Source organism: Silurus aristotelis, assembly GCF_946808225.1.
Source record: "Silurus aristotelis genome assembly, chromosome: 18".
NCBI classification, from domain to species: Eukaryota; Metazoa; Chordata; class Actinopteri; order Siluriformes; family Siluridae; genus Silurus; species Silurus aristotelis.
The window spans coordinates 23,470,424-23,480,423 of record NC_139591.1 but is presented as its reverse complement, the minus strand read 5'-3'; the positions used below and the strand labels follow the sequence as shown (position 1 = coordinate 23,480,423).

Here is a 10,000-nt window from a genome sequence, read left to right as displayed (position 1 = left end):
AGGAGAGGAGAGGAGATGAGAGGAGAGGTGGGGAGAGGAGAGGAGAGGAGAGGAGAGGAGAGGAGAGGAGATGAGAGGAGAGGAGAGGAGAGGTGGGGAGAGGAGAGGAGAGGAGAGGAGAGGAGAGGAGATGAGAGGAGAGGTGGGAAGAGGAGAGGAGAGGAGAGGAGAGGTGGGGAGAGGAGAGGAGAGGAGAGGAGATGAGAGGAGAGGAGAGGTGGGGAGAGGAGAGGAGAGGAGAGGTGGGGAGAGGAGAGGAGAGGGGAGGAGAGGAGAGGTGGGGAGAGGAGAGGAGAGGAGAGGAGAGGAGAGGAGAGGAGAGGAGAGGAAAAACCAGAGAAAGAGCATTAGAAACTTAACACTTAGTTTTGAATGATGCGAAAAACAAAAAAATCCTCATCCTCAGCACTGCACTGGTCATCAAACCCCTTTATAAATCCATGTTGCAAATCGGAAAAAGCAGCATTTTGCAAAAGGCTGTGTGTGTGTGTGTGTGTGTGTGTGTGCGTGCATATGTGTGTGTGTGTTGTCAAAACAACGATTTATATCCTGTCCAGGATTTTAGTGCTTTAGCTTTCCATTATCTGCTCTCATACACACACACACACACACACACACACACACACACACACACACACACACACACACACACACACACACACAATGATGCACAGGCTAATTCAGGCACATTATTGATCGCACGCAGACGACTAGCGTCATCAGAGTCGGATAGATAACAGGCCGCTACATGCTAGCACTCACACTCATTACATCTCTGTTAGCAAAATAAAACTCCAGCTCATAGACACATCACAAACTTTACACGTGAAATAATCAGGATTTACATGTCATACACAGGCTTTTACTTCACACACAGACTTATAGTGTGTTTTTATGGATCTTAATGATTAATCTTTTATTACATGCGACTTATTATTACTTCTTTTTTACTTTTTCACGTAAATATTCTGTTCTATATTTGTGATGTACTGTATATACACACACACACACACACACACACACACACACACACACACACACACACCTTGAGTGTAATAGGTTCGACTGCGATAAATACACTCCAAACATGATTCATCACCCAATTCCCATTAGATGCCCCCTTTAGACCCCTGTACCCCCCCCCCCTGCACGTCTCTACCAGCCAATCAGAGCGCACTCACGGTGACTGATTGCACCTGCCCCCCTCCTCCCTGGGTGGGGTGAAGTTCTCAGAGTAGTGTGGACTCAGCACCATTAGAGCGCCCGTGAGTGAAGTGATGTCCTGCAGGCAGTCATGGGTCAGTGGACACTTTCTGTAGCTGTTCTCTGGGGAAGAGCTAATCCTCCAAGCTCTAGAGAGGAACCTGAGGCACGTGACATGGTGGGATGAGACGTGACACGTGAGACATGAGACGCAGCTGCTGCTCCAAGTCAGACGTGTGATTAATCGTATTGTCAATAAAGAGGTTTGGGTTCGAGTAATTATAGCGGAGCTCCGGCCTCCGGGAGGGAAATCAGAAACATGTCTGGAGTCCGATTCCAAATGACTCGTGATTTTAATGTGGTCAACAACTTCAGTTTATCCCTCAGATCATTCCTCACATCATGTTAACCCTTTACATATCAGGTTTACACTACTGCTGGATCTGTGCTCATAGAAAACCAATCAACACCTTCTGAACTTCTGAAAAAAGAAAACTGAATATGAAATAAACTAAGTACAATGAAAAGAAAGAAAGAAAGAAAGAAAGAAAGAAAGAAAGAAAGAAAGAAAGAAAGAAAGAAAGAAAGAAAGAAAGAAAGAAAGAAAGAAAGAAAGAAAGAAAGATAAACAAAAGGAGAAAGCTTGACCCAAAAAAAGGAAGAAAAAATCAACCAAAAAGAAATAAATAAAAGAAGTGTGTGTAATGGATGTGGCTCTCAAGCATATGTGGGTGGGGCATTTGATCGTTTTAAGTGGGCGTGTCTGTGTATTAAGTGGGCGTGGCTCTGGGTCTCTGAGCAACTGATGAAATGGAGAAATGACAGTCACACAGTGCTACTGTACATTCGGACCTCCATGTACTTCTTCACCAACATCCACTTCTGCACTGAGCTTTCTCACTGATACACACACTCACACACACTTACACACTCGCACACTCTTACACACACACACACACACACTTACACACACACTCTTTTTCTCTGTTCCACCCGCTGTGAAGACGTTTTTTACACTAATTGTTCCTGACACTTGAATTCTGGAGGTGTACTCCCACTCCCCACACACACACACACACACACACACACACACACACACACACACATTCACTGCTTCCCAAGCCTGAGGAGTCTCTCTCACACACACACACACACACACACACACACACACACACACACACACACACACACACACGCACACACACACACAGAGACACACAGGACCATGGGATCTGAATGCTGGCAAATGAACAAAAACAGGAAGAAGCCACAGAGAAGCATGGCAATAAAGAGTTATGATTTATTTATATAGTGCGCGCACACACACACAGACACACAGACACACAGACACACACACACGCAGACACACACACACACACACACACACACACACACACACACACACACACACACACACACACACACTTACACACAAGTTTTCTCTGTCTCACCGGCACACACACTGTCTGATACAATAAGTCAGCAACCTGCTGTAGGGGTTTTGCTTGTCTCCATGTTTCCTGAAGGAACAGATAAGAAAGATGTTGTGGGTGTGGCTTATTCTTTTGGGGGGCGTGTCCTAGCTAAAATTAAAGTTTTCAAGTTCTAATTTTTTTGTATTACCTTGATTCTCAGATTAGATTAGCAAAGCCAGCTAACTGTGCTAGCTACACGCACTCAGCGTAGGCACAATCTCTGCTACTTGCTTTCAATCTTTATAATATTTGTGGAGAGAACGAGCAAAAGAAAAGATCCCTTGTCATTTGACTACTTGCTAGCACTTATTTAGGCTAATCTGATATGACTGCTAGCTTATGGGACAAAAGTAAATATCGTATCAATGTTTTTTTTGTGTAGTGCACCTAAACGCATTACAACTAGCATTAATGTTAGTATACAGATTAGATTAGCAAAGCTAGCTACATACACTTATCTCTGCTACGTGCTTTAAAGCTTTATGCCATATGTGGAGAGTACAAACAAACAAACAAACAAATTAATGAACAAACAAACAGAATAAATAAATAATTTCTTGTCATTTCACTAATGATTGCTAGCACATTGGACGGAAAATAATTATTGTATAAATTTTTTTAGTGTAGAGCACCTGAGCGATTTCTGACCGCATTTAGAATTAGTGTTAAGGTTAGCATTAGCATTTGTGTTAGCATTCGCATTACCAGAGAATCCTTATCATCCTGTAATCGATGTAGATTTTTTTTCTCCATTACTATTTTTCACCGTATATGTTCACAATATTTTTAGTCTGCATTGTATTTTTGTTGTTTATTCCGGAGCGAAGTCACTGTTCTGTCCACGCCTCATCGTATCAGAGCTGAAAATGATACAGAAAATGGAAATTATTCCTGGATCTCAGCGCTATTCCGGGATGCCTGGGTATCATAATTACAGAGTGTGCATGTGGAGGTATTGACCTGACCGTTCTGTGTGTGTGTGTGTGTGTGTGTGTGTGTGTGTGTGTGTGTGTGTGTGTGTGTGTGTGTGTGTGTTGCTAGCGTTAATATTGCATGGGAGGAGAGGAATAACGAGTGAGTGCTGCATATTAATGTGAACTGGCTGCTATCTGTAGCCTGACCACCACCTGCCATCTTCACTCATTATCGCTGCTTCTGTTTCTCACCCAACAGCTCACCATCCTTTCTCTCCTCTCTCACCTCTGGATCTCTGTGTGTGTGTGTGTGTGTGTGTGTGTGTGTGTGTGTGTGTGTGTGTGTGTGTGTGTGTGTGTGCGTGCGTGTGTGTGCGTGTGTGTGTGTGTGTGTGTGTGTGTGTGTGTGTGTTGGGTGTAATGAGAGCCTGGCCCATTACAGTGACAAGAAGACTTGCAACATCCTGATCCCTGTCCTTTATTTGGAATAATGAGAGATACCAAGACAGTAGGAAGGAGAATCTGTGGAGGTTCAACTGAGTTTTGTTTACGGTCAGTGGGAGTTGTTTTGAGGGTCTTCAGAGGTCTGTCAAGGTCTGTGAAATGACTGTGGGATGTCTACTAAGCTCTGTGCCGGGCTGTATGGGAATGTGGGGATACGTTCAGGTCTGTGGAGCTCTGAAGGGGGTCCATGGGGTGTTTGTGGAGGTCTGTGGGTTTTGTAGGTCTGAGGTTGTTTTTGAGGTTTTGGGTGGAAATGAGGGATTGTAGGTGGTTTTTTGAGTTCTTGGGATGGTTTGTGAAGGATGAAAAGAGTTTGTGGTGGTTTGTGGAGTTTGATGGAGTATGTGATGGTCTGTTTGGGTCTGTAGAGGTCTGCAGGTTTTTCCTGGAGGTCTATGGTTGGTTTGAACATCTATGGGTGATTTCACAAGGTCTGTTGGTTGTTTTTGGAGGTGTTCAGTTGGATTGTGGTGGTTTGTGGGTTGTTTCTGGAGGTTTGTGAGGGTGTGTGAGTGGTTTGTGAAGGTCTGAGGGTGGTTTGTAGGTCTATGGGTGGTTTGTGGAGGTGTGTGAGTGGTTTGTAAAGGTCTGAGGGTGGTTTGTAGGTCTGTGGGTGGTTTCTAGAGGTCTATAGGTTGTTTGTGGGTAGTTTGTGGAAATCTGTGGGTGTTTTGTGAAGGTCTGTGGGTGTTTTTTTAAGATCCGGAGGTCTCTGGTTTCTGGAAGTCTGTGGACATTTGCAACTAATCTATTGATGTTTTGTGGCGATATGTGTAATTTTATTCAGTCTGTATAAGCATGTGTAGGTCTGTGGGTGTATATAGAAAACTGCATGAGATTGTGGAGCTCCATGAAGCTCTCTCTGTGTTGTGGTGAAAGAATATGATGGTAAAAAAGAGAGAGCAGCTGAAACATAACTGCATTCCTGAGCATGTAGAGCATATGGTGTCCTACAGGGGGGTCAGTAGAACAGATCCAGCTCATCCTTTACCATGGCCTGGAAAAGTCTTCATAAGCAGGTCTGTCCACTCGGACTAAAAACAGATTTTTCAGGTTACTGCATGTGGTCCTGGTGATCATTAGAGCCGTGGATGGGTTTCATCCCTGCATATGCGCACTGAATCGCATATTATTAAATGTTATATGGATAATAAGAAGCTATTCAGGATTCAGTGTGTATAGTGCTGCTGGGATTCCCTGGAAATGTATTCCCATCGCACTTCATCTCATTCATATTCATCTCAGTCCTTGTCTAGTTACATACACTGTTTAGTATGCTAATAGATTGGCCACAATATACCGCCTCAGAAACCACGCCCACGTCGATTCTCATGTCCGATGTTGGTGCAGTGATAGTCATAGGCACGTGTCTTTGCATCCATCAGCTCGGCTATAACCACGTTTACCCTCATCCTCCCCCCTGTATAAACAGAGCAGCCAATCAAGAACCAATTTACAGCGACGGAAAGATCAAAGGTTAGCAGCAGTGACGGATCGTAGGTCGTGAGGGCGCATTAATATTAACTTTTAACTCTGTGACTAGAAATACACAGCTGAGCACGGAGCGACATCCTTTTTTATTGTGATGTCTTCCTGTGTGTGTGTGTGTGTGTGTGTGTGTGTGTGTGTGTGTGTGTGTGTGTGTGTGTGTTTTAGATACAGCCTACAGGGATCTAGCTATTTTACACCATGACGAGAGTGTGCTTATGTATGTGTGTGTGTGTGTGTGTGTGTGTGTGTGTGTGTGTGTGTGTGTGTGTGTGTGTGAGTGTGTTTCAGATACAGCCTACAGGGATCTAGCCACTTTAAACCATGACCATAGTGTGCTTATGTGTGTGTGTACAGTATGTGCTTTTGTGTGCTTGTGTCAAGTGTGAAAGCATAAGGCCAGAGGCTTTTACACACTCAGATAAACCGCATATCCCACGATGCCACACTGCCTAGGAGCTTATGCTTCGGATTAATCGATACACAGCAGTGAGAGATTAATTGCGTGGCCTGGAAGACTGTCTGGAATTATGAAGACAGACAATTCGATAACGTAGTTATGTGACAGTGAGATGATAAAAAACACTTGCATGGGTTAAAAAGCCAAACACTTCGCCTGGGTCAGCAAAGGTCGTGATTCCTGATCTCAAAATATCAAAACAGACTCTTTAAAGCGTAAATTTTTTTTACAGCATAACATTTCTAAAACCTTTTATTATGTTTTTTAAGAACCAGGAACTACATGAGTGAAGCCTGTTATATTAAAGGGATTCTCTGATTGGTCAAACTCAAAAAGCAGGTTATTCAGTCAGCCTTTTCACATCAACACACACATACAGACACACAGACACAGACACAGACACACACACACACACACTAGTGATGGGAAGATTGGATCATTTTAGTGACTTATTTATCTCGTTTATTTTAATCTCGTGCATCAAAATAAATTTATATATTTGTTTATTTGGTTAATTTAGTTCCTTTGATCAGAAAAAACTTTTTACATTTTTAATAATCAAATCCAAAATATGTCTACATACACCAACTTTGACTGTAGATCTATTAATAAAAATATGACAATGCAGCGAAGGACAAATAATGATAAACAAAATGAGTAGCTTCACCTCTTAAATCTTCTGGTCCGTGTTGTTAGTTCTTTTGCCACGTGACTCCCATAATTATAGTAACAATAAAGTCAAGAGTGAAACCAAACTATCCTGATCTATTGCACTGTGTAGCATCTATGGGAGTCATGTGACAACTCAGACCAGAGAACTCATGAAATGCACTACTCAATTCTGTTTCCTGAACATAACCTACGATGCTTTGCTCATGCACGTCCAGTAGAAAATAAACGAATCACGACTCGTTCTTCTGAGTCAAAATGAACGAATCGTTCAATAGATGTGACCCGACACTTAACACACACCTGATATACAAACTCAGTAAAGCATAGCTCTTATTGACAAAGTGATAGTGTTAAATATGCCTCAGACATACTGACAGACAGACAGGCAGACAGACAGGCAGACAGACAGACAGACAGACAGACAGACAGATACTCAGACCGTGGCAAAAACAGAAGACACCAAAAACATAAGATAGATACAAAGATAAAGTCAGAGGGAGAGATGGACAGAGGGAGACCGACCAACAAAGACAGAGACAAAAAGTGACAAAGCAGACAGAAAGAGAGAGACAGATAAATACGTACAGACACAAATACTGAAAGAGACGGATGGGGTGATAGACCTAAATAAAGACAGAAACAGATAAATATACATAGAGAGACAAATATGGGAACACAAACAGAGAGACAGACAGAAAGTTAGAGAGGTGCAGCCAAGAAAAAAATTTAGACGAATAAACGCAGACAGACTGACAGGTACTAGACTCAGAGATAAAAAAAAAGATTGAAAAAGAGAGACAGACAGAGGGTACGAAGAACTAGAAAAATGGAATAGAAGAAAAAAGGTTGACAGGCTACATTTAGGAAAACAAGAGAGAGAGAGAGAGAGAGAGAGAGAGAGAGAGAGAGAGAGAGAGAGAGAGAGAGAGAGAGAGAGAGAGAGAGATAAGGAGGCGGAACAGTTTTTCCTCCATCTTTTAACCCGAGCTGATGGGATCATACGGGGGCGTGACGCTTGTGTTCGGGTCGGACTGATGGAGCTGAATGCTAAGAAGAGCTGAGGATTGAAAATCCCAGCGGACGCAAGCTGTAAGCCTTACAATTGCCGTGTCACTAACACACACACACACACACACGCACACACACACACACACACACACACACACACACACACACACACACACATTGTAATGCTAGTCAGACTAATGCTAGTCAGCTAGTGTACATCAAAATTCCCCCTCTTTTCATAATCCTCCATCAAAAATGTGTTATATTTGAATAGTAGTTAAATTGTTAGCTATTTACATCAGTGCTAATGCTAGCTCACTTATTGCACAGTAATCTGATGCTAGTTTAGCCTGTTTTGATTTGGTTTATGAGTAGGTAGTTGTGAGCGTTGGCTTTAACAATTGTCAGGTAAGGTGAAACTTAGCAGTAGCTAATCAGGAGCATCTGTAATGTTTTAGGAGCGACTACTGAGTAATCAATAGGATTTTACAGGCTGGGTTAGGCATTTACATAACCTACACAAACTATATATTTAATGGGTGAATTATGAAGCTTGTATGTTAGTTGAAAACAGAATGCTTTGTCTGAAACTGCTCTGTACCCACAATGCACTCTGATTTCAAATGTACATCTGATGTACATTCACCATTCATCATTTCTGTTTAGAGACAAAAAGAAATCTGACTCCCGGTTCTAGATTTAATAAAACTCTTCATGAGTGAATAAATTAAATGAAGTCAATTAAATGGGAAGGAAGTAAAAAATACATTTTGGCACATCTGTATTTCTTCCAATTCACTATTCACTATATATATATATATATATATATATATGCTCACTACATAGTGTATGATTTCATGATGTAGGGCACTACATGTCCTCACCTCGACCTGAGGGATTTTTTTCTGCTTTGTCGTAGATTTCAACTTCCTTAAAAATTCATGGAATATCATCACTCCCTTCTCAGTGCATTGATCTGTGTGTTTGGCTTTGTTCATTTTTAAAGCCCAGATGCTCTACGCACTGAATTACACATCGTATCGGTATTGACGTTATTGATTTTAAAGTAGCTGCTTGTGTAACATCAGTGCTGTTTGTTCTGAGTGCAACGTTCAATCCATTAGAAAAGTCTGGATCAGTGGAATATTCACAATTAAGGACTGAACATCTTCCTTTCTGAACTTTTGTGGTTATGAACAGATGAAGTAGATGTATAATCAGATTAGTGAATAAATGAATGGAAGATTTGAAGGCTAGATAAATGATTGGATGGATGGATGGATGGATAAGTGGAGAATTGAATGGATAAAAGAGTAATTGATGCAATGGATGAATGAAGGGGTGAGTGGATGGAGGGATTTAATGGATAAATGAATGAATGAATAAATGAATGAATGAATGAATGAATGAATGAATGAATGAATGGATGGGTGGATAATGGATGAATCAGTAGATGGTTGGCTGTATGAATGAATAAAAGGGTTAAGTGAATTTATGGATTGGATAAACAGATGACTGGATGAACAGACAAAGATTTACGGAGAGGCGAATGAATAGATGGACTGATTGATGAATGAGTGGATAGATGGATAGATGGCTGGATGGGTGGCTGGATAAAAGGAGTGAGAGGATTGAGGGAAAGGATAAATAAAGAATTTTTTATCATTTTTTTCATCATCATCATCATCATCATCATTATCACCTATCTCACCTCCTCATCATCTGTCTTTAATAATCACCTGCCTCTCTTATCATCACCTATCTCATCTCTTTACCACATGTCTCTCTTTATCATTACCTGTCTCACTAATCATCACCTGTCTCTGTACATCATCACCTGTCCCACCTCCTCACCTGTCTCTCTCCATCACTTTCTCCTCCTGCATCAAATTCTCAGCTCTCTCTCTCCTCAGCTCTACACTCAGGCTGCAGCAGAAGGCCCTGTCCTCTGAGCTAGCACGCTATTGGCTGCAGATGATGTCATCCCTTCCAGCGCTCCCTGCAGAGCCACGTGCGATTGGCTGATGAGCGAAGAAGCAACGGATTGCTGACTGAGCGCTCTCACTTTCATTCATGCACAGCGTGGCTTTGTGTTTCCAGAGGCGGAGCTTAAGCGTTTGATGGACCCCTGGACTCATGTCTCAATAGAGACATCAGACTAGTGAGACAATACAGGGATTGGAGACGATTGTGACTGAAGCATCATTGGAAAAAAAATAAGTGGAGGGGGGTTAAAAGAAAAACCACACCCTATTTATTACTGCATTCTTTTCCCA

The 10,000-nt window shown here is 42.0% G+C and overlaps 1 protein-coding gene across 2 annotated transcripts in view; it reads right to left on the bottom strand.

Annotated features, from left to right (window-relative positions):
• The window catches only part of sh2d3ca (SH2 domain containing 3Ca), a 45,241-nt gene that overhangs the window by 12,840 nt on the left and 22,401 nt on the right, over positions 1–10,000 (bottom strand). The gene's annotated exons all lie outside the window — the stretch shown is intronic.